The 22,396-nt window shown below is 37.9% G+C and overlaps 1 protein-coding gene and 1 pseudogene across 33 annotated transcripts in view; both read right to left on the bottom strand.

Moving 5' to 3' along the window:
• Positions 1-9,391, bottom strand: part of LOC125961664 (ferritin light chain-like) — a 438,815-nt pseudogene extending 429,424 nt beyond the window's left edge.
• The window catches only part of LOC125961821 (AT-rich interactive domain-containing protein 1A-like), a 469,905-nt gene that overhangs the window by 408,999 nt on the left and 38,510 nt on the right, over positions 1-22,396 (bottom strand). For 24 of the 33 annotated variants that reach the window (XR_007472857.1, XR_007472868.1, XR_007472875.1 and 21 more), the window contains one exon: positions 15,972-16,224. The exons of 5 other annotated variants lie outside the window; for them this stretch is intronic. The gene's annotated coding sequence lies outside the window, so the exon portion shown is untranslated. 4 more of the 33 variants (XR_007472858.1, XR_007472862.1, XR_007472883.1 and 1 more) reach the window with 1 other exon arrangement.

The following is a 22,396-nucleotide window of genomic DNA, read 5'->3' as shown; positions in this document are numbered from 1 at the left end:
CCTTTGGAGATTTCAGGGTGTTTTGGAACTCGGGCCACCCCTCTCCTTGCTCGATCCTGCAATAAACCTTTCTCTGCTCCAGACTCCAACCTTTAGGTTTGTTTGGCCTCACTGTGCTTCAGACACACGAACCTGCATTCGGTAACAACCTGACCAGTTTTACCAGCGTCCCCTGATAATGTGTCAGATATTCAAGTTTTAGGGCCCTGTCCCAGCCCTATGGAATCAGCAGCTCTGGTGGGGCTCAGTGATCTCTGTTATAACAGGCCCTCCAGATGATTTTTATTCACCTTAAAGTTTGAAAATATCTGCATTGTCAGCTGGCCAAAGCGTCCACCAGCAGGTGAAGGGGAGTGGTGCCTGGAAAAGATAGGGACCAGCCAAGGCAAGTACAGCAGCATTTGCCGTGGTAGTAATGGAGAATGCCTTTTCTCCACTGGTTGGCACAGACTAGGATCTGGGAGCAGTGGCAGGGTTATTTAGGATGCTTTACATTTCAATGTAGAGGGACCGCTGTCCTGGTTTGCCAGGGACTTCCCCTGTGTGAGCACTTAAAATCTCATCCTGGCAAACCCCTTAGCCCTGGGTTTGAAAAACATAGGGAATAACATGAAATTTAGGGGAAACATGATCTAGGTTTTGGGCAAGTCACAAGTGCTAATTAAAGCTAAGCAAGTATGGACAACACTAGCGTTCTTTAGCCCTTTGCGGGGAGGTAAATCTGATTGGGTGAAAGGACTTACTGTTAAGAGATCTTTGTAGAAACATCCCCTTCTGCTTAGTCCGCTGGTTCTCAGTTCTGGCTAGACATTGGCATCGTCTGAGGAGATTTAAAATGATTTTATTGGTCTACGATGACCAACCGTCAGTGTGAGGGTTTTTAAAAAGTGCTTCAGATGATTCTAATGCACAACCAAATTTAGGTGCCACTGCTTAAGCTTTTGAACCGCTGCTGCATATTTTCACCTCATCTTCCTATGAGAATATCCAACTGTAGTTGAGGTTTGTTTTTTTTTTCTTTTTCTTTTTTTAACTGTCTTATTATAAGATTTACTGTCTTAAATAAGGTTGAATGTACAGAAAATCTTGCTAGTCCATCTGGTATAGCTGGATACTTAGAATAATATCGTTAAGATATATACCATTTAAGTATTGTGACTGGCCTTTTTGAAATTAACATATGCATTGAATTAGTATGTTCTCTTTTGAAGTTGTTATGTTGGGGAGCTATACCTCTAATCTGCCATTGCTAAATATCTGGACACCTCTTATTAGGAATTGCTTTTAGAAATCTTTAGGAATTAAAACCAAGATTGCTGTATTATTTGTACTGGAACCACAAAAACCTCACAGAGTTCCCCCGCTGTACCTTCTACCCCCATCTCTAACCCTTGGCAACTTCTAATCTGTTCTCCATCTCCACGGTTTTGTTATTTTAAGAATAATATGTAAACATAATCATGAATTACTTAATCTTCGGAGATCGGCTTTTCAAAATTTTTCCCTCGGCATCATTCCCCTGAAGTTCATTTCAATTTTTGCGTATATTAATAATTTGTTCCTTTTTGTTGCTCGGTAGTATTCTATCATAAGATTTTATCACAATTTGTTTCAACATTCATCCACTGAAAGATATTTGGGTAGTTGCCAGTTTTTGGCTATTATAAATAAAACTGCTATGAACATTTATGTGTAAGTTTCTGTGGGAACTTAATTAAGTTTTTGTTTCTTTTGGATAAATGCTCAAGAGTACAATTACTGCATTGTAGGGTGAATCTACTTTTAGGATTAAAAGAGACTGTCAAGCTGTTGATCAGAGTGGCTAAACCATTTTATTTTCCCACCAGTGATGTGATATAATTTTTCTATGTACTCGCCAGCATTTGATGTTGTCACTATACTTTAATTTTAGTTACTCTCTGACATCTCATTATGGTCTTAATTGGCATTTCCCTAATGGCTAATGATGCTGAGCATCTTTTCATGTGCTCGTTTGCCGTGTGTATATTCTCTTCCATGAAATGTCTGTTCCTGTCTTCTGCCTATTTTCTAGTTGGATTTTTTTAAGTTGTTTGGAGAGTTCTTTGTATATTATAGATACAAGTCATTTGTCTCATATGGGATTTTCAAATATGTTTTCCTACTGTGTAATTTGAGTTTTCATCCACTTAAAAGGCTCTTCTATGAAGCATTTTTAATTCATTTTGATGAGATCCAATTTATCAGCTTTTGCCTTTATTGATCATACTTTTGGTGTCAAATCTAAGAATTATTCCCCTAGTTCTAGATGCCAAACATTTTCTCCTATTTTTTTTTCTAAAAATGTCCTGCTTTTACATTTAAGATTATGATCCACTTTGATTTAATTTTTGTGTAAGGTGTGGAGGTTAAGGTTCATTTTTTGTTTGTTTGTTTTTGTCGAGGGATGTCCAACTGTTTCAGTACCATTTTTTGAAAAGTCTATTCTTCCTTGATAGCTTTTGCACTGCTGTCAAAAACAAGTTATATGTATTTATGTCAGTCTATTTCTGGGTTCTCTATTCCATTCCATTGATCTATGTATCTACCCTCCATCATTACTGCAAAATCTTGAAATTGGGTAGATTAATTCCTCCCATTTTCATCTTCCTTTACAAGTTGTTTTAGCTATTCTTCAGCCTCTTCTTACCATATAAATCTTAGAATAAGCTTGTCTAGATCCACAAAAACCTTGAGGGCATTTTAAGAGTAATTGTGTTAAGCCTCTTAACTTGGGGAGAATTGACATCTTTATCATGTTGTGTTTTCTAATCCATGAACAAGGTATGTCTCCCTATTTGTTTGCGACTTAAAAATTTTTCTTCATCAGCATTTTGTAATTTTCAGTATAGAGGTCCTATAAATGTCTTATTGGGCTTATATTTAAGTATTTGTTTAGGTCAGTTGTAAATGGCATCACATATTTTTATTTAAGCTTCTACACATTTGTTATTAATATATAATTTGATAAAATTGTGGTGATCTTGTACTCTAAATCATTTACAAACTAATATTATTTCTCAAGCTTTTTGTGGATTCCTTGGTATTTTCTCCATTTAGATTATCATCTCATCTTCAGATACAGACAGTTTTACTTTTCCTTATTCAGTATAATAGGATATATTACTATTCAACATTCAGTAGGATATGTTCCTTCCTATGCAACGTAGTAGGAATAGTCCTTTTATCTTTTAAATAAACTTTTTAAAAATTTAACTTTTAAATTTATGTATTTATTTATTTTTGCTTTATTTTCTTACTAGAACCTCCAGTGATATATTTAATAAAAGTGGTGAGAGCAGATATCAGTGCCTTTTTTCTGATCTTACAGAGAAAGCATCCAGTCTTTCACAGTTAAATATCATGTCGGTATAGGTTGTTTGTAGATCATCTTTATGAGTTTCAGTATGCTCCTTTTCTATTCCTAGTTTGCTTGGAGTTTTTTTTCTTCTTTTTTTAAAATCATGAATGGGATTGGATTTTGTCAAATGCTTTCTCTGCATTAATGGATAGGATCACATGACTTTTCCCCCTTAATCTATTGGATATGGTGGATTACACTGTTTAATTTTCCAATATTTAACCAACTTTGCATAACTGGAATAAATCCCACTTGGTCATGGTATATTATTCTTTTCGTATATTTCTGGATTTAATTTGCTAATATTTGGCTGAGGGTTTTTCAGCCAATTTCATAAAAAATATTGGTCTGTAGGTTTCTTTCTATACTATCCCTGTCTGGTTTTGATATCAAGGTAATACTGGCTTCATAAAATTAATTAGAAACTGTTCCCTCTACTTCTATTTCTTATCAAATCATGTAAAATTGGTGTTAATTCTTTAAGTCTTGGGTAAAAGTGAAACATCTAAGCCTGAACATTTCTTTTGGGAGTTTTTAAATGAAAAACCAGTGTTTCTAATGGTTACAGGAAAATTGAGATTATCTATTTCATCTTGGCTGAGTTTTGGTAGTTTTGGGTGTAGAAACATTGGCCCATTTCATCTACATTTTTGAATTTATAATGTAGACTTGTTCATAGTAACTTGTCCCTCATTAACCTGCAGGATATGTCATGGTATCCCTGGTTGCATTTCTGATATCTGTGATTTGTGCCATCTCTCTGTTTATCTTTATCAGTATTGCTAGATCTTTATTGGTTAGATTGTTTATTTCAAAGAACCAGCCTTTTGTTTCATTGATTTCCCCCCCATTTTCCTGTTTTCAGTTTCATGGATTTATGTTTCATCTTTATTATTTCCTTCTTTCTGCTTGTTTAGTGTTTTTTCTTCTTCCTTTTTTTACTATTTTAATATAGAAAATTAGATTATTGCTTTGAAATATTTTCTTTCCCAATTTAGTGCTATAAACTTCCCTTTCAGCATTGCTTTCACTTCATTCCACAAACTTTGATCTGTTGTATCTCCATTTTCTTTTATTCTATGCATTTAAAATTTTTTCCTTGATGCTGTCTTTTTTACCCATGAGTTATTTGGAAGTGTGATGTTTAGTTTTCATGTGATTGAAGATTTTCCTGTTGTCTTTCTCTTATTGATTTCTAGTCTGATTCCATTATGGCTAGAGAACATACTCTCTATGATTTTAATTCTTTTAAATCTCCTAATGTTTTTTTATCGCCCAGTATATGGTATATGAGTGAATGTTCCATGGACACTTGAATATGTATTCTGCTCTTACTGAGTGTGTTCTTTAAATGTCAGTTATATCCTGTTGATTGATGATGTTTTCAGTTCTTCCATATCCTTGCTGATTTTTCTCTCTGGTAGTTGTATAAATTGCTGTGTTGAAGTCTCAAATAATAATTGTGGATTTAAAACTTTCTCCTTTTACCTTTTTCAGTGTTTGCTTCATGTATTTTGAAGTTCTGTTGTTTGGTGCACACACATTTAGTATCACTAGGTCATCTAGGTGGATTATTCCTATTATCTTTATGTAATGACCCTCTTTGCCCCTAATAATTTCCTTTGCTCTGAAGTGTACTTTATCTGATATTAATATAGCCATTCCTGCTTTTTCTGATTAATGTTCACATGATATATCATTTTCATCCTTTTACTTTGAACTACCTATATCATGATGTTTAAAGTAAGCTTCTTATAGACAGTATATAGTTGGATCATGCTTGCGATTTTTTAATCTACTCTTCCAATCTCTGTCTTTGACTTGGTTATTTAGACCATTTACTGTTAATGTAATTATTACCATGTCAAAGATTTCATCTACCATGTTATTTTTTGTTTTGTCTTTTACCTTAGTTTCTCAATCCTGTGTTTCCCTTATTTTTCCTTCTTGTGGGTTACTTAAACATTTTTTAATAAGTCCATTTTAATTTAATTCATTTATAATCATTTGTGTATACTGTTTGTATAGTTTTCTTACTGGTTGCTTTTGGCATTACAGTATACATATGTAATTTATCATAGCCTACTGGAATCAGTGTTCCATTACTTCAAGTGAAGTTTCAAAATTTTACTTCCATTTAGGTCTCTTAATATTCCCCAGTTTTAAAGTATGATTTTCTGTAGTATTTCCTTTCTCTACATTGAGAACCCCATCAGATGGTGTCATCACTTTTGCTTTGACCATCATATAGAATTTAAGAAACTCATGAGGCTAATGATAGTCTCTTATATTTACCCCATTTGTTTTCACCCATTCCATTGTTCCCCTTTTCTTTCTGAAGTTCCCAGTCTTCTGTTATTGTTTATGTTTTCATAACAGTAGGTGATATCTTGGATTTCCAGTGCAACTGGATATGAGTTTCAGGAAACACTGAGCCTGGCTCACTTAATGCTACTGAGTTGGGGGGTTTGTATATGTTGGGCCTGTTGGCACAGCAGATGCTAGCAGATTAGACTAATGTTGATGGGACTAGTGCCACAGGAGGATGGGTTCCCATTCAGGCTATGCTGCTGCTACAGTAGATCAAGTCCCCCTCTACCCCAAGTGTGGGGCAGTGACCTGCTGCTGTCACTGCTTTGTATTAGGCTCCTTTTGCCTCAGGTGTGTGGTGGGATCCCTTGGAAGCTGCTGCTGCTGCTGCTGTCAATCACAAGGTTAAATTCATTTCAGAAATACTTAAGTATAAATATATAGCCTGGCTCTTGTAGGACCTCTGTATTTTTTTTTATTGCTTTCATACAAATTATCCCAAATTTAGTGACTCAAAGCAACGTAAATTTATGACCTTACAAGTCTGACATTGGTCTCAATTGAGTAAAGTAAAAGTGTTGGCAGGATCGACAGATGAATGGATAAAGATGTGGCACATATATACAATGGAATATTACTCAGCCATAAAAAGAAATGAAATTGAGTTATTTGTAGTGAGGTGGATTGATCTAGAGACTGTCATACAGAGTGAAGTAAATCAGAAAGAGAAAAACAAATACCATATACTAACACATATATATGGAATCTAAAAAAAAAGAAAAAATGGTTATGAAGAACCTAGGGGCAGGGCAGGAATAAAGACGCAGCCATAGAGAGTGGACTTGAGGACACAGGGACGGGGAAGTGTAATCTGGGATGAAGTGAGAGAGTGGCATGGACATATATACACTACCAAATGTAAAATAGCTAGCTAGTGGGAAGCAGCCACAAAGCACAGGGAGATCATCTCTGTGCTTTATGTCCACCTAGATGTGTGGGATAGGGAAGGGAGGGTGGTAGGGAGATGCAAGAGGGAGGAGATATGGAGATATATGTATATGTATAGCTGATTCACTTTGTTATGAAGCAGAAACTAACACACCATTGTAAAGCAATTATACTCCAATAAAGATGGTTAAAAAAGAAAAAAAAGTGTTGGCAGAGCTACATTCTTTTCTGGAGGCTCTTAGGGGTGTTTCTGTTCCCTGGACTTTATCCGCTTCCAGCGGTCACTTGTAGTCCTTGATTCAGAGTCCCCTTTCTCCACCTACAAACCCCAAAATGTTGCATCTCTCTGATTCTGCTTCTATTAGGACATCTCTCTCTTTCTCTTTCTACAGTTGGGAATGGTTTTCTGCTTTTAAGGACTCATGCAATTAGATTTGTTCCATGAGGTAATCCAGGATAATCTTTCTATCTCAAGGCCTATAACTTCAGTCATATCTGCAAAGTCCTCTTTACCATGTAAGGTAACATATTATTGGGTTCTAGGGATTAGGGTGAGGGCATTTTTAGGAGCCATTATGCTGCCTACCACACCCTTAACAAGTGACCTTGAGAAAATTACTGAGACTTTAAAGCCTTACTTTCCTCAAACATAAAATGGAAAGAAAGATAACTAATTAATATCATGAAAGTGAAACAGTATATATGAAATCAACTAATTCAAAAAATAAGAGTTCTTCTTTTTATGATTGGCATGATTCTCAGAGTTCAGTTACTTGAAGAGTTACTTTTTTTTAAACAGAACTAAGGAATTTCAGGGTTCAGGTGCTGTAAGATTGTCTGAATTATCTGAGTAACAATTAGCTAAGCACAGGTGTAAAGCATTTGATTTACTCCCTGGTGTCCTCTATCTTCTCATCCCACTAAATCCATATCCCTTGTCTAGCTCCAGCCAGTAGAGTCAGAGCTTGTTTTACTGTTTAACTAAAGTTCAATTTAAGTTTGCTCTACATCTCCAGATTCTCAGCCCTGGTTGCATATTATAATCACCTGGGGAGATTTCAAGACCTACTTGATGCCAGAGTTTTACCTATCATGGATATTTGAGGAGGGACCTGGAATGAAATGCTCTAGCTTATGGTTTGGGGAGCCAAATCATAGTCTACACTGAGCCAAACCATTTGCGAGATCACCTCTAAAAAGGAATTTATCTGTGGTGACTAATGCTCTTCCTTTGTCAGTATGCTTGTCCCTCTTTGGGGGAAAAGAAGAAGGGGGAAAAAAAACCCAGCGGTTGGGCTCCCTGAATTGTAACCTGATGCTGTTGAATTAGTGTTGGCTCAGAGCGCACATCTTCGGATACCCATTCTCTCGCCTGCTTCCTTGCATGAGCTTATATCCTTGGACAGTTTTTTATCCACCACCCTCTTTTGCTTCTAATCTTAGCAAGTAAAGTCTCTCCTTAATGAAACAGCATTTCATGAGACTTACTGGGAGCATAGGTCTGTTCCAGACCTATCCTATGTTAGCTAAAGCAGATATAAGTGATGTATTTTTGGCATTCATCCTTGTGGGTTGGAGAGTGAAGACAGAATTTTATCCTTCAGGTGTCATATGACTGGGCAAATGGGCTCATTCCCTCTACTGCCTACCATGTAAAATACTGAGGGTGTTACCTCTAGAAGGTATCTTCTAGGTATCAAAATAGTTCAGATAAGTCATATTTCTCAGTAAAAGGTGACACAACTATGGCTTAGGTGGTGAATTTTCCATGTCAATTTGTCTGGGCCACCATGCCCAGTTATTTGGTCAAATATTATTCTGGATATTTCTGTGATTGTGTTTTTGTGTTTTTTAAAATTTTTATGTTTTATTTATTTATAATTTTTGGCTGCATTGGGTCTTCGTTGCTGCACGTGGGCTTTCTCTATTTGCAGCAAGCGAGGGCTACTCTTTGTTGTGGTGTGCGGGCTTCTCATTGCGGTGGCTTCTCTTGTTGCAGAGCATGGGCGCTAGGTGCACGGGCTCAGTAGCTGTGGTGCATGGGCTTAGTTGCTCCACGGCATGTGAGATCTTCCCAGACCAGGGCTCAAACCCGTGTCCCCTGCATTGGCAGGCGGATTCTTAACCACTGTGCCACCAGGGTAGTCCCTGTGATGGTGTTTTTGGATGAAATTCATAATTAAATTTGAGGTGGACTTTGAGTAAAGCAGATTATCCTCCATAATATGCATGGGCCTCATCCAATCAGGTGAAGCTCTTAATAAAGACTGACCTCCCTGTCGCAAAAAGGAATTCTGCCAGAAGACTTACAGAAATTGAACTGCGACTCTTCCGAGAGTCTCTAGACAGCCTAACCTGCAGATTTTGAATTTACCAAGGCTCTATTATTGTGTGAACCAGTTGTTTAAAATCTCTCTCTCTTTCTCTATCTTTATATAGATATGGATATCTAGATCTATATCTGTCAGTATATATGGGCACATTGTATACACATGCTGTTGGTTCTGTTTTTCTGGAGAACCTTGACTAATACAGTGGCCCATATAAATAAAAGGACGAACCCAAGTTCACCCAGGTAGAAAGTAGTACAATGAGAACTGGAACTTAAGGCCTCATGACTCATTCAGCTGTGAACACTGACCCAGAACTGGTGTCCGCACACTCTGGCCCACTGATCAGATCTCGCTTGACTCCTGGTTTTGTACATAACGTTTTGCTTGAACACAGCCGCATCCATTCCTTAATATTGTGCATGGCTGTTCCTGTGCTACAGCAGCAGATGGGCAGTTGCAATGGAGACGTATGGTACAGAAAATCCAAAATATTTACTATCTGACCCTTTACAAAAAAGATCTGCTGACCCCTGCTCTAGGATGCCATCTGATTTCTGATAGCACCGAGGAGAATAATTCATGCACATTGGGATAGATTGTTAATCTCATGTCCTCCTTAGGTCAAAGATCTCTTAAATGCTTACCCTTGCAATAGCCAGCTTGGGGAGCATTGTCTGAGGATGCAGAAATTTTTCTTGCCAGGTCTTTCCAATCCACACTGCTCCCTGACTATGGTTCTTAAAACCTATTTTTTTTTTTTAAATTTTTATTGGAGCATAGTTGATTTACAGTGTTGTGTTAGTTTCAGGTGTACAGCAAAGTGAATCAGTTATACATGTACATATATCCACTTTTTTTTTTTTCTTTTTTCAGTACACGGGCCTCTCACTGTTGTGGCCTTTCCCGTTGTGGAGCACAGGCTCCAGACGCGCAGGCTCAGCAGCCATGGCTCACGGGCCCAGCCGCTCCGCGGCACGTGGGATCTTCGCGGACCGGGGCACGAACCCGTGTCCCCTGCATCAGCAGGCAGACTCTCAACCACTGTGCCACCAGGGAAGCCCCACTTTTATTTTTTTTTTTTTGGAGTCTTTTCCAAATAGCCCATTACAGAGTACTGAATGGAGTTCCCTGGGCTAATAAGAAGAGCAGGTTCTTATTAGTTATCTATTTTATGTATAGTAGTGTGTATATTTCAGTCCCAATCTCCCAATTTAGCCTCCCTGCCACAATCCCCTGGTAACCCTGTTTGTTTTCTACATCCGTGCCTCTACTTCTAAAACCTGTCTATTTTAAGCAACTACCACTCATTGCTTACTGTCTCTGGCTTCATGTACTTGATAATAAATCTACTTCTTGTTCTATCCTGGATGACATGTTCCAAGGACTGAGATAATATCTTATTCTACACAATTTGTCCTTGATATTGTCTATCTTGGGGTCTTCATCTATGTCCCAAAGAAGACAGTCACTCTGTCTTCTAGTACTACTACTAATACCACATTTTATGGCATGAATTTGACCCAATGCACTGAACTATCCCTTTAGAAGCTGTACGCAACCTGTCACTGGGTTTTAGCACAGGGGTAGAACTCAGATTAGTGATCATATGTAAACAAATCTACTTGACCAGAAACTTTATGTCTCACCATTTATTACACAAGTAACTTCTGTCTTTGCATCTATGATGTAAATATTTTTAACTTCCTAAATTATCTGAAAAATTATTTAGAGCTTCCATTTCAGTAGGCATTGGAATTGCTGTGTTATGACTATTTCATTATTTTATTTCCAAGTGTTAAATTAGGCTTCAAGCTTTGGCCAAGAGTAGACAGGAAAGGGTTTCAAAGAAATGAAGAGTGGGAAAAACTTCTGATGCAAGGGAGACTTAATAAAGATTTGATTTTGAATCAATAATTTATAATAAAGGTTTGAGTTTGAATCAATAATTTATGTCATTGCAAAATAGCTCCCTGCTAAAATTCCATTCTTTGGTAATCATTAAGTACAGAAATTAACAATCAAAATATGCAGTGATCTTCTTCATTTTCTAAAAACAAACCTATATCTAGATGAGAGGAGAATTCATCTCATAACTCAGGCTCTGGACTTACGACTCCAAGTCCTGTCTTCTTTCAACCATACCTGCTAAGTTTCTGTCTAACTTCTTGAGCATGAGGTAATGGCGTCAGCTTTCATCCCCTTCCTCAGTATATAGCTTGGTGAGCATGAGTAAGGGATCTAAAACTTGAGAACCTGGGTTCAAATCTTGACTCTAAAATTTACTTGTTGAGTACTCTTGAGCATGTTATCTGTTTTTGCCTCAGTTTTCTCATCTATAAAATAGAGATACCATTACTTCTCTCAGGGAGTTGCTATGAGGGTGAAAGAGAAAATTCATACAATGCAAGAATTTATCAGTTCTTGGAACACAATAAGTACCGAAAAATGATGTTAGCCATTATCAAGGCCCCCTCATTTTATGGATAATACAGATTAGTTTATATAGGTCTAATATTTACATATACATAAACATTTTGTACCTATGTGTGTGTATACGTTCTTCTTAGAAATTGAGCAGTCAACATTCACATCTAAAAATCTGTGCTCTGTGAAATGTAGATATCCTGTGTACAGACACAGTGCTATAGTTATCTATTGCTACATAATAAAGAAGTCCAAACTTAGTGGTGAAATAAACAAAAATTTTAATATGTGCCCAGATTCTGTGGGTCAGCAATTCAAACAGTACACAGAGGAGATGGCTTGTCTCTACTCCATGACTGATATCTGAAACCTCAGCTCATGAGGATTCAGATGGCTGGGGCTGGAATCATCTAGATAATTTTAATTCACATGTCTGGCCCTTGAAGACTGGGCCCAACAAGGACTGTTGACTGGAGTGCCTATAGATGGCTGCCCAGGTGGCTTGGACTTCTCATAACGTGGTAGTTAGGATACAAGATAGAGTATTCCAAGAGAATGAGTGTCCAGGGTTGAAGCATTCCACGAGAATCATGCAAAAGCTGCATGACCTTTTATGACCTAGTCTTAGATGTTACATAGCATCACTTTCATTATATACTATTGCAGGCGTTGGAGACCTTTTTCCATAAAGTGTCAGACAGTCAATATTTTAGGCTTTACAAGCCATACAGTCTCTTTTGCAACTACTTAGCTCTGCTGCTGTGATGTGAAAACAGACACAAACAATACATATACTAAGGAACATGGCTGTGTTCCAATAAAACTTCATTTATAAAAGCTGGTAGAGGCCTAGACTTGGCCCACCAGCCATAATTTACTGACCCCTGCTCTATTGTTTGAAGCCATGGAAAGCCTGCCTAAATTCAAGGGAAAATGCCCACATCTGGATGCGAAGAATGGCAATGAATCTGAGACCCTGTATTAAAACCACGACATATGGGATATTTATAAGAGGATCTGTCTGCATACCTAGTTTCTCCCATGTATGCTGGATATGAGGTATTGGGACATCTTACATCTCTGTAAGCCTGGGTCAGGGTCAAAGTTGGAATCTGAACTCAATGACCTTGATTTCTGGAATAATCGGTAACTCTAATTATGATTTGCTTACACTCCTTACCCCAATAAATATACCACAAAAGATAGATTTCAAGTAAACAATTGCTTTATGGCAGAGTTTTATTAAGTCTCCATTGACAGAATTATTCCATTTTGGTTGGAAAGCATGAGTTTTGTTTCTTTCCTAAAGAGATCTGCAACTTTTCAGATGTGGCATTTCATTCTACTGAGAGGATGATGTAGGTTTTTATAAACGGAAAAAGCAGGGCAGGCTGAGTTCACTCAGATCGTACTAATGCTTACAGGAATAACCGAAACTGGAACACAGGCTTCCAGGTTTTCCTGTCCTGTGCTCTTTCCGGTAGGTGCCATTGTCTGCTGGGTCTGGCAGTAATAATTTCTGACCTTTACCTCTCTACGCTCTTGTGAAGTGGTTTGGGGCTTTGTTAGCTTTTTTATGAGTTTGTACTAAATTGTGTCCATAAAGTAGGCTGAATTCCTCAGGGAAGGATGATAGCTGTTACTGTGTTATTACTGCAAATGTTGTGTTGGTTACCTTTTTTTCTTTTCTTTTGTCCAGTTGTATCCTGAACTTAAAAGTTATATTATCCGAAATGAAAGATGTGCATCTGGTAGAAAAGACTAATTTAAGGGATGAAAATTCCTGATGATTGCTTCAGTCAACCCTTAATACACACTGAGCTTCATTAGTAAATAGACAACTCTCAGACCATTGCCTTGGAAGAGGTCGCATAATCAGCCTTTGTGTTGATTTCGCATTCTGTTCGGTAGAGACAGAACAAATTAGAATAATTAGCTGGTACAGGAAAGCACAAAGAACTTTCTTCTGTTTTTGTGATGCATCCCGTAATAAGGGTTGAAAATGAGACGGGAGGTAAGAACGTGAAACTCAGAAGAGCAAAGGAGAGAGGATATTGTTTCTTTGAAAATATTCTTTTAGTTTTGGCCCAGAAGAAATATGAAGCTGAGGAAATTTTTTTTTTTTTTTTTTTTTTTTTGTGGTACGCGGGCCTCTCACCGTTGTGGCCTCTTTCATTGCGGAGCACAGGCTCCGGACGCGCAAGCTCAGCGGCCACGGCTCACGGGCCCAGCCGCTCCGCGGCATGTGGGATCTTCCCAGACCGGGGCTCGAACCCGCGTCCCCTGCATCGGCAGGCGGACTCTCAACACACTGCGCCACCGGGGAAGCCCAATTTTTTTTTAATGATGATTTTTGTGTTGATGATGTGAGTGTGGAATTAGTAAGAATCAGGAAGCAAGCATCCTTTTCCACCAAGGACTTGGGAGCAAATGAAACCATAAATACTCCCTGCTCTTGGAAACCCTTTTGGAGCAGTAATCAGAGAAGGGTAAAGGCAAAGCTCAGGGCAGAGGTGTTCAGAGCAAAGGGATAGGAGGAGAACAAAAGAAGAGTGGATATGTTTAGAGCTGTCATTTTGAAATTTACCTGCTTCTGATTCAGTGCTGCTTTGCTGCTGTGTTGGTCCAGTGGAAATCCTCAAAGCAGGAGCAGCCGTATTTTAAAATAATAAGGTTAGAACAAGTGACTTTAATCCAGGTCTCTTTAGCTCAAAAGCACAGAGGAGAGTGTGAGGAAAGAGTGAGGCCACAAGGAATTGTTCACTGGGTACCTTTTCCCCAAACCTCACTAACTGGGAGAAACTGACCAGTGGATTATGTGCCTTGAAGGAAAACAAAAATGTTGAAAGCAAAGAGTGTGGAGCTTGTTTAGAAAGCAAGCTCTATCCTTTGGTCACCTGCTGATGATAATAGCATTGGCTGAGACCTGACCATTTACAATGAAGGCACTTCTATAGGTAATAAGTTCCAGGAGGGCCCGAACTGAGTATATCTGTTTCAGCATTTAGCATGGTTTAGCATCTGAGAGGCTGGTACATTATTGGCATATAGTAGACTTAAAAATGAATATTTGTGGATTGTCTGAATGAGTGGGTGTTTGTGATTCATATCCTATTTGCAGGTCCTATGCCCTGCAATGGATTTTCAGTGTCAGGTTGTGAAAGTATTTATGACGGGGATTGGCATTGTTCCCTATCTAATGGATAAAGATTACACATGAAAGGACTTTACATTGACATCCCAAAAGCCTCATAGGAATTACTTAACAAAAAAATAAAATTGGATTCTCTATAATTTCGGATTTGTAAGCTGGCCAGAACACTGGTATTTCAGCCAGTCCTCTGGTAGTTCCGATGACGTCCCCATGATCACCCAGGCATAATCAGAATGGCTTTAGGATTTGGGAGCCAAAATGTTCCTCAGTATTTATGGCATTGCTAGTCCATTTAAGAAAATGGACTATTGAAAAAATAGCTTCAGACACAATATGGCATTATATGATTTAGCATGAAATCTGAGAAATATAGATGTTATCTGAAGCCTGCAATGGTAACGTTCCCTCTGCTATTGAAGTTATTGTCTTTAAACAAAGATTCTACATCAGTAATGCTATATATATATATTTTTTTATGATATTCAGGTTAATTTCCTATTCCCTCTAAGGAAGTAATTGGTTGGTTGGTATGAGAGACGGTGTGGCTTCCAAAGGTGAAAAGTATTATTTTGTTGTAATTTCCAGCTACCTAAGGATGGGAGAGGCCCAGGACACTGCAGTCAGTATATTATGTGGAGCAGGTTATATTGTGGTTTATTTATGAACTTTTACATGTTTATTTTCTTCTTTGCGGTATGCGGGCCTCTCACTGTTGCGGCCTCTCCCGTTGAGGAGCACAGGCTCCGGACGCGCAGGCTCAGCGGCCATGGCTCACGGGCCTAGCCACTCCGCGGCATGTGGGATCTTCCCGGACTGGGGCACGAACCCGTGTCCCCTGCATCGGCAGGCAGACTCTCAACCACTGCGCCACAAGGGAAGCCCACATGTTTATTTTCTATGCAAGTTTGTGTGCTCCTTTTTGAGTTTTGGTAGATAAGTGTTTTGTAACTTTGGAATGCTTGGAGTTTTTTTTATATATATATATATATATATATAACATATATATATATATTTTTTTAATGTAGTAGTTAAAGCCGTGGAGAGTGTACTAGTCTACCTAGGTTCAAATTCTGGCTTTACCCTATGACTTCCCTGTGGCTTCCTCTGCTCACCTATTAAAAAGGAGGATAATAAGACTGCTGTGGTGAGTTATATACTAAGTGCTATTTAAGCATTTGGTATAATGACCATATATACTCGAAGGCAAGGAACTTGCCCCTTGATCGTCTCTGTATTCCTAGTGCTTAAGAATTCCTAGTGCTTTCCTAGTGCATTGTCTTAGGATAGAGATAGCTCAGTATAGTTCTTCTCACTATAAAGTACTGTTACGTTGAAAGTCTTTGCTTGTGTACTAATAATCTATGACATACCTGCTGAGGACAAGGAAAGGAATAGTTTTAAAACTGCAATGGATAACAAAAGATTGTATGATGTAATGCCTTTATTATGTAATTATAAAACTAACAAATGATCATGGTAGAAAATTTGAAAAACTCCTAGACAAAAGAGAGATCAACAACATTTGGAGTAACTTTCAGAGTATAGAGCTGTCCATGAATATTAGTGCTTTCATATTTTCCAGGACTTTCAGTAGACTCTGCTTCTTAAGAGTCTATTCATGATATTTTACTTTAATGATGTCTTCATCATGGGGACACACACACACACACAGAAATCTGTTAAAAAAAAAAGGCATGTAAATCACTGATGTTTCAGATGGCCACATGAAATAAAGTGAGAAAGGTCAACAAGCTGAAAGAATGTGGAGTAGCATCTCCTTAATTGCTTACATAATTCTGATAATTACCTCTTTGTGGATAAAGTAATTAATGGGGAATCTAATTCAAGAAAAATGTATGAACTGCAAGCCTTCTCAAAGCCAAGTATTTCTTTCCACAAAAGGTTACTTTCCTCGGCCGTGCTTCCTTATTACCTGACAGGGAAAGAGTATTGTATGGCAAAGGATCTTCCTGAAGGAGGGTGCTTCCCACACTGATTGTCATAAGTGACTTCGCGATTACTGTTGCTGTATTACCAAAATCTTAAACTAGGATATTTTTGACAAACGCGGTCCTTAGTTAATTTTTAGAGCTACAAACTGTCAGATGGCTCTGAAATAACAATTGTCTGGCTATTCTTCAGGGTGATCACAATATGGAAATGACCTTGAGGTATCACTAAAAAACAGGAAGGTGTGAGTCTTCCTTTGGTTCCAGAGTGAAATGCGAGTTGGAGTTGGAGTTGGAAAAGAGGCCCACAACCAAGTGATAGAGAAGGAAATGTGAGGTCATCAGTGAAAAACCAGGTTTAAGTTAAGGTGAAGAGGCATGAGGAAATGGTCAACTGTTACAGTATTACAAAGATCATCAAGAAGCATATCCATGAATGTGGTTTGTATTGCAATCTGCTGAAAAAGAGACAAATATCCTGGCCTGGCCTTCATGGAGATTGTATTTTATTGATTCTGATAATAGATTATTGTTGAAAAGGGCCTCCTCTAAATTATAACCATGCAAAGGCAGCAAGATAATTTTTTTTCTTTATGTATGTGTTTCTCATTCCTACTCACTTCTATCTTAGAGGAAGAGAAAATCACAAAAAGCAAAAATGTCAATTCTCAGCTATTCATTTTCAAAATAATTTTTTTTCCAAATTCCAGTGGAGGCAATAGGTTAACTGTTAAGATTTGTAAGGCTCAAAAAGCTAGATTTTTACAAAGTGTCGCCAAATTTTATTCTATAAATAATAGCTTTGCAAAGAATATATGGTGATGCAAAGTTGGAAAAAGCTGGTTTTTCTTCCGTGAATGGCTTCACTGTGTTGGGAGAAGAGGCACAGAAGAAATCAAAGAAATTAAACATAGGGTGAGTTTTCCTGATAGGGGACTCTAGTGCTTTAAAATAGACTAGATAATCTATCTAGGGATAATCTGAGGGTAGAACAGACCAATGCCTCATTTCCAATCTGGTACCCTGGAAGAAAACAGTGTATTTTCTTTAAGGTCTTGAGAGGTTTTTCTTCTGCTTTGTTTTGGTTCATTTTGTAATCAACCTTATTAAGGTATCATTTACATACAATAAAATGCAGACATTTTTAGTCAACGGCTCAGTGACTTTTAATTAATGTATACATTTGTATAACTACCACCCCCATAAAGATAGATAACAATTCTAAAACCCTAGAAAGTTTCCTCCCAGGCTTTTGCAAAAGTATCCCCATCTCCCACCCCAAGGCAACCACGGATCTGTTTTTTATCTTTAGAGATGACTTTTGTCGAGTTTAGAATTTCATGTAAGTTGAATAATACAGTGGGTGCCCTTTTGATCTGGCTTCACTTGCTCAGCATATAGTTTTTGAGATTCATTCATGTTGGGATGTTTTAAACCAGGACTTTAGCCTGGGTGGCTGATGTTGTCTGAAGGCACCTATAGGTACATCTGAGTCTCTGGCATTGTCACTGTCTGTTCTTGGCTCAGTATTTTCAACTTTATAAGAAGCACAGGGTTGAAGTAAGGAAGATCATTGTCAGTATAATGGATGTGAAGTGGGTTCTGTTATATAATATTCTCAGCATAAATTGATCTGCTTGGAATCATTGTGTTGATAATGGACAAGGATACTCCTCCTCCAAAAACCTTGATACTATAAAACTACTAAAGGACGCTGTCCTAGGACTCTTTTAATTTTCATGTTTTGGGAAACATTTCTGGAGAATTCAAATGCTCGCAACCTTAAAGAAACAATTATTCACCTGAAAGCTGACTCTGCTAAAGTTGAGTTGTCTGACCTTTACATGCTGATAGAACCCAAATAGCCTTGCAAAACAATGCTCTCTTGTTGGATATAAGCATATAGATTAAGATGGACGTGTATATGCAGTAAAGTGAAAAAGCAAAGAATCTTTGAGTTTCCCTTGCTGGGTTTTGTTATTTTTTCATTTAAGTTTCTATAGCGTATGCTAATAATTCAGGGAAACCTCAGGTTAGTTTTAGGTCCACTCTACATAAATGTTGAAGTACTCCATATCCACCTTTTTTCTACCTTCCTTCTTTTCTTCCATCTTTCCTTTCTAACTTCTTATAATCCATTATACTTAATCCTGCATTTGCTGAGGTGGCAATTAGTGTATGAAAATACTGTGAAATTTTGCTGTTCAGAATGCATGTTGACCAAATTCTATATTGAGAAAAGGTCTGAATTTACCCAGAGTAACCCTTTCTCAGCATCTTTGAATAAAGGGCATAGAAACTGGGCTATATATAATATCCTGACAGGTATGTAGAACTCATAGCAATTGCCCTAAAGAGCTTACCTAGCGTAGATGGATACGAATGCATTTAATAATTGCTTTATTGGCAGCAGTGCCAACCTACACAGTCTGTTTGGTTTTATATCATTCTCATTACCTGCTGTTTACCACTGTATACATTGCTAATGGTGTGGTTTCTATGGCTTGTGAATTTCTCGGCCAAATAATATGTAATTTATTGCACACTTTAGTGTAGAAGATGGAGACTCCATAACTTTTCGTGTGCTCTTTGCCCCTTTGGAATGTATTACACTGAGATCAGGCAAAGTAATAAATTTATTTCAAATGTGCGTGATAGCTAAACATCAATTAGGACTGATGGGCAATATTTCTGCTTCCAGCAACATAACAGTTTTTAAAGACTAAGCCATTGAACGTGGAGTCACTGAACATGGGACTCAGTTCACTGGGATCCTTCTTAGAAAAATAAAGGACAACTTGAATTGGATTTGTGTGGCTTATTCAAGTAGTAACTAATCACCTACATCTTGGTGAACTTAATTTGTCACAATTGTTTGGTATTTTATTAACTCTCTTCCCCTTCTTCCCCGACTCTCACGAGAACGGATCATGAGTATCTTAAAACATACTAAGTCGTCTTCCATCCCTGTTAATCTAACTACAAAAGCACACTTTCCTTATCCAATGTAACTTACTGTCTTTTAGAGTGGCTGGGGTTTTAATTCTCTACAAAATTAAAACCAGCAAAGAGAAACATTTTCAAGGAGCCAGCACATTGTAGCGCTTTAGAAAGAAGACTTTAGAATTAAGGGCAACTATATCATTTTATAGCTAAAGCACCTGAGGCCTAAAGTAGGCAGGTAACCATCGAGGTCAGGGAAAGGGGTTGAAGATCAGGTTTCCAGAAAGAGTCTAGAGGGACTCAATCTGAGGTCAAAAACTGAAAGGAGGCCACGAATGTTCTGGGAAGGCTGGCATCTGGCCTCAAGTGTGGGATTCAGACAGGGAGTGGACCCGGGGGGAACTGAGCTTCTGCAGTAGGCAGAGAAGTCCACGTCCTCTCCGGAAAGTACCACTGACATCAGGGAGTTGAGGGGAAAGAGCAGAATTCCAGTCCACCTGAGAAAGCAGGCCAGTCTGATTAACTCTGAATTTAGGCTTATTTCAGATACTTCTTGAGAAAGAAGTTGGACAAGAGCAAGTCCCACGCAGCCTCTTTTAAATCCATGCCCAGTATTTTCTGGTGGAGCTGCTTAAACCCTCCAAGTGACTCCAGTATTTTAATTTCACTCTGTATTTAATTCCGACAGTTCTATGATTGATTATTTAATGGGCAAATAAGTAGGGTCACAAAAGAGTGTGAATGTATTTTACAGGATGAGGATGGGCGGAGTGGAGCAGTCTGGAATAGGACACCAATAAAAAGGGATCTTGGTAAAGAAGAACGTCTATTAGAAATGGAGAGGAATTCGCAAGGAAATTAGTGCCTGACACCACGCCCTTCTCTCTGCATGTTTAGAAGCTAGTTTCTAATTTTATTTTCATAGGAGATGTGCCTGTGATGAATTGTCTTTTACCTCCACACTATTTATCACATGGACATATTGTGAAGTTTGTGTGAGAGAAAGCAAGTATTAGAATTTGTCTTGGAAGGAGCTATAAACACTTCCTGGAACAATCTAGGGTAGAAGGAAAAGGAAAGGAAGGTGGAAACAAAGGAGAAAGACAGCTAATGATGCTGGAGTCTCTTGCTGGGATTTGTGGTATCTCTTTTTGAAACTAAGTACAGAAAGTCAGAACTTGACTGATTGTTTCCAATCATGGTTTGTTTTAAGTTTTGCTTTTTTCTTGCTCTCTCATCAGTTATTCCAGCCATTGCTATGTCATTTTCAGTTTCAGTAAGCATGCCTGTCTTGTTTCCATTTGCATTATTCATGCAAACGTTGATTGAACTGATGACCCCGAGTTATCAAGGAAACATTAGATACACCAGTAGATACATTTCTTAATTTTAGAAAAAAATTACCGAGTGAAGGTTAAAATAACTCCTCTTCAATTTGTCATTTTAAAAAAACTTCTCCTAACATACAATACCTCATTGCCTAACAATGCCAGATAAATGAAGAATTCCTATGTATTCATGAATGCAGGCTACTCTGTATATTTTTTGGCAGGTATGACCGTTACCGAGGGTAACGGGCTGGTTTGCTGGCCATGTCCTGTCTCCTAGATAGTTGTAGTTTCTGTTGTCTTTCAGTTGGTCCATTGGATATCAGAGGTGAATTTATAAAACTATACTTCCCTTTACACTTAGTTTTTTGTTTTGTTTTGTTTTACTTGAAGTATAGTTGATTGACAATGTTGTGTTTCAGGTGTACAGCCAAGTGATTCCGATATATGTATTTCTTCTTCAGATCCTTTTCCATTATAGGTTATTACAAGGTATTGAATATAGTTGCCTGTGCTATACAGTAGGCCCTCGTAGTCTATCTACTTTATATATAGTATACACTTACTTTGTGTGATCCACGCTGGTCAGACCACATGATTATTTTCACTTCTGATATAATTTTTTCAGGTCCAACCTCAAATCTTTGATAAGAAGATATTTTTTAGCATGTGTGTGCTCTAAATCCAACAGTAGCTAGCAGAGATATGGTTTTGCACGAGGTATTCTTCGCTTTTTTGTTCTCGGCCAACCAACTGAAAATTAGCTTTTATTTTCTGGTTGGTTTGCTAGATGTTTATGACTATAATAAAAGTCTTACATTTTGTCTCATATCTTAAAACACAATCTGAATTAGCAATGGGTATTGTGCTATACATAGGCGCTGTGATATAAATATTGTATAAGTGAGATGTAATGCTTGGTGTACATAAGGGTTCAATAGTCCACCGTGAGAGTGCAGCCTTTTGAACAACCTCAGTGATAAGTGGGAACCACTTGTCCAAGACTTTTATTTAAGATGCAGTACTCATTTCTATCCTCTTCAATACATTTTAAGTACCCCAAGCTAGAATAATGGGGCTAGAGGTGCAAGAAGAATATTATACCAAACAGGGGCAATATAAAAAAACATTACAATCAAATTTTCCTTATTAAAAATATAAGTCAAAAACCTAAATACACTATTATTCCACAGAGTTTTAAGGTATATTAAAAACATTGTGATAGGATGTTTCAAAAATTATGGTACAATCCCCTTCTGACACCCTCATTTCTAAGTCACCACTTCAGCAGGACTGGGCTTTGGCATACTCAACCCACATGATGAGACAATAGCAAAAGAGCTTGATGGCTCAGTTGCCGAGGACTAGCCCACTAGGTTCTGAAGACAAGTGGACCAGGTGCTCCCACTGTCCAAGCCAACCACCGAACCTGTGAGTGAGGCTGTCTCAGACCAGCTCTCACTCAGCTGATCCATCAGTTGACTAAAACTGCATGAAGGAGCCCAGATAAAACCAAAAGTAAAACACTACCCAGATGAATCCAGTCCCAAATGGCCAAGTAATTGCTATTTTAAGCCACTAAGTTTTTTGTTGTTTTTTTGTTTTTTATATCTTTATTGGAGTATAAT

The sequence above is a fragment of the Orcinus orca genome, chromosome 17, assembly GCF_937001465.1.
Source record: "Orcinus orca chromosome 17, mOrcOrc1.1, whole genome shotgun sequence".
In the NCBI taxonomy this organism is placed as follows: Eukaryota; Metazoa; Chordata; class Mammalia; order Artiodactyla; family Delphinidae; genus Orcinus; species Orcinus orca.
This window is presented reverse-complemented; position numbering and strand designations above follow the sequence as displayed.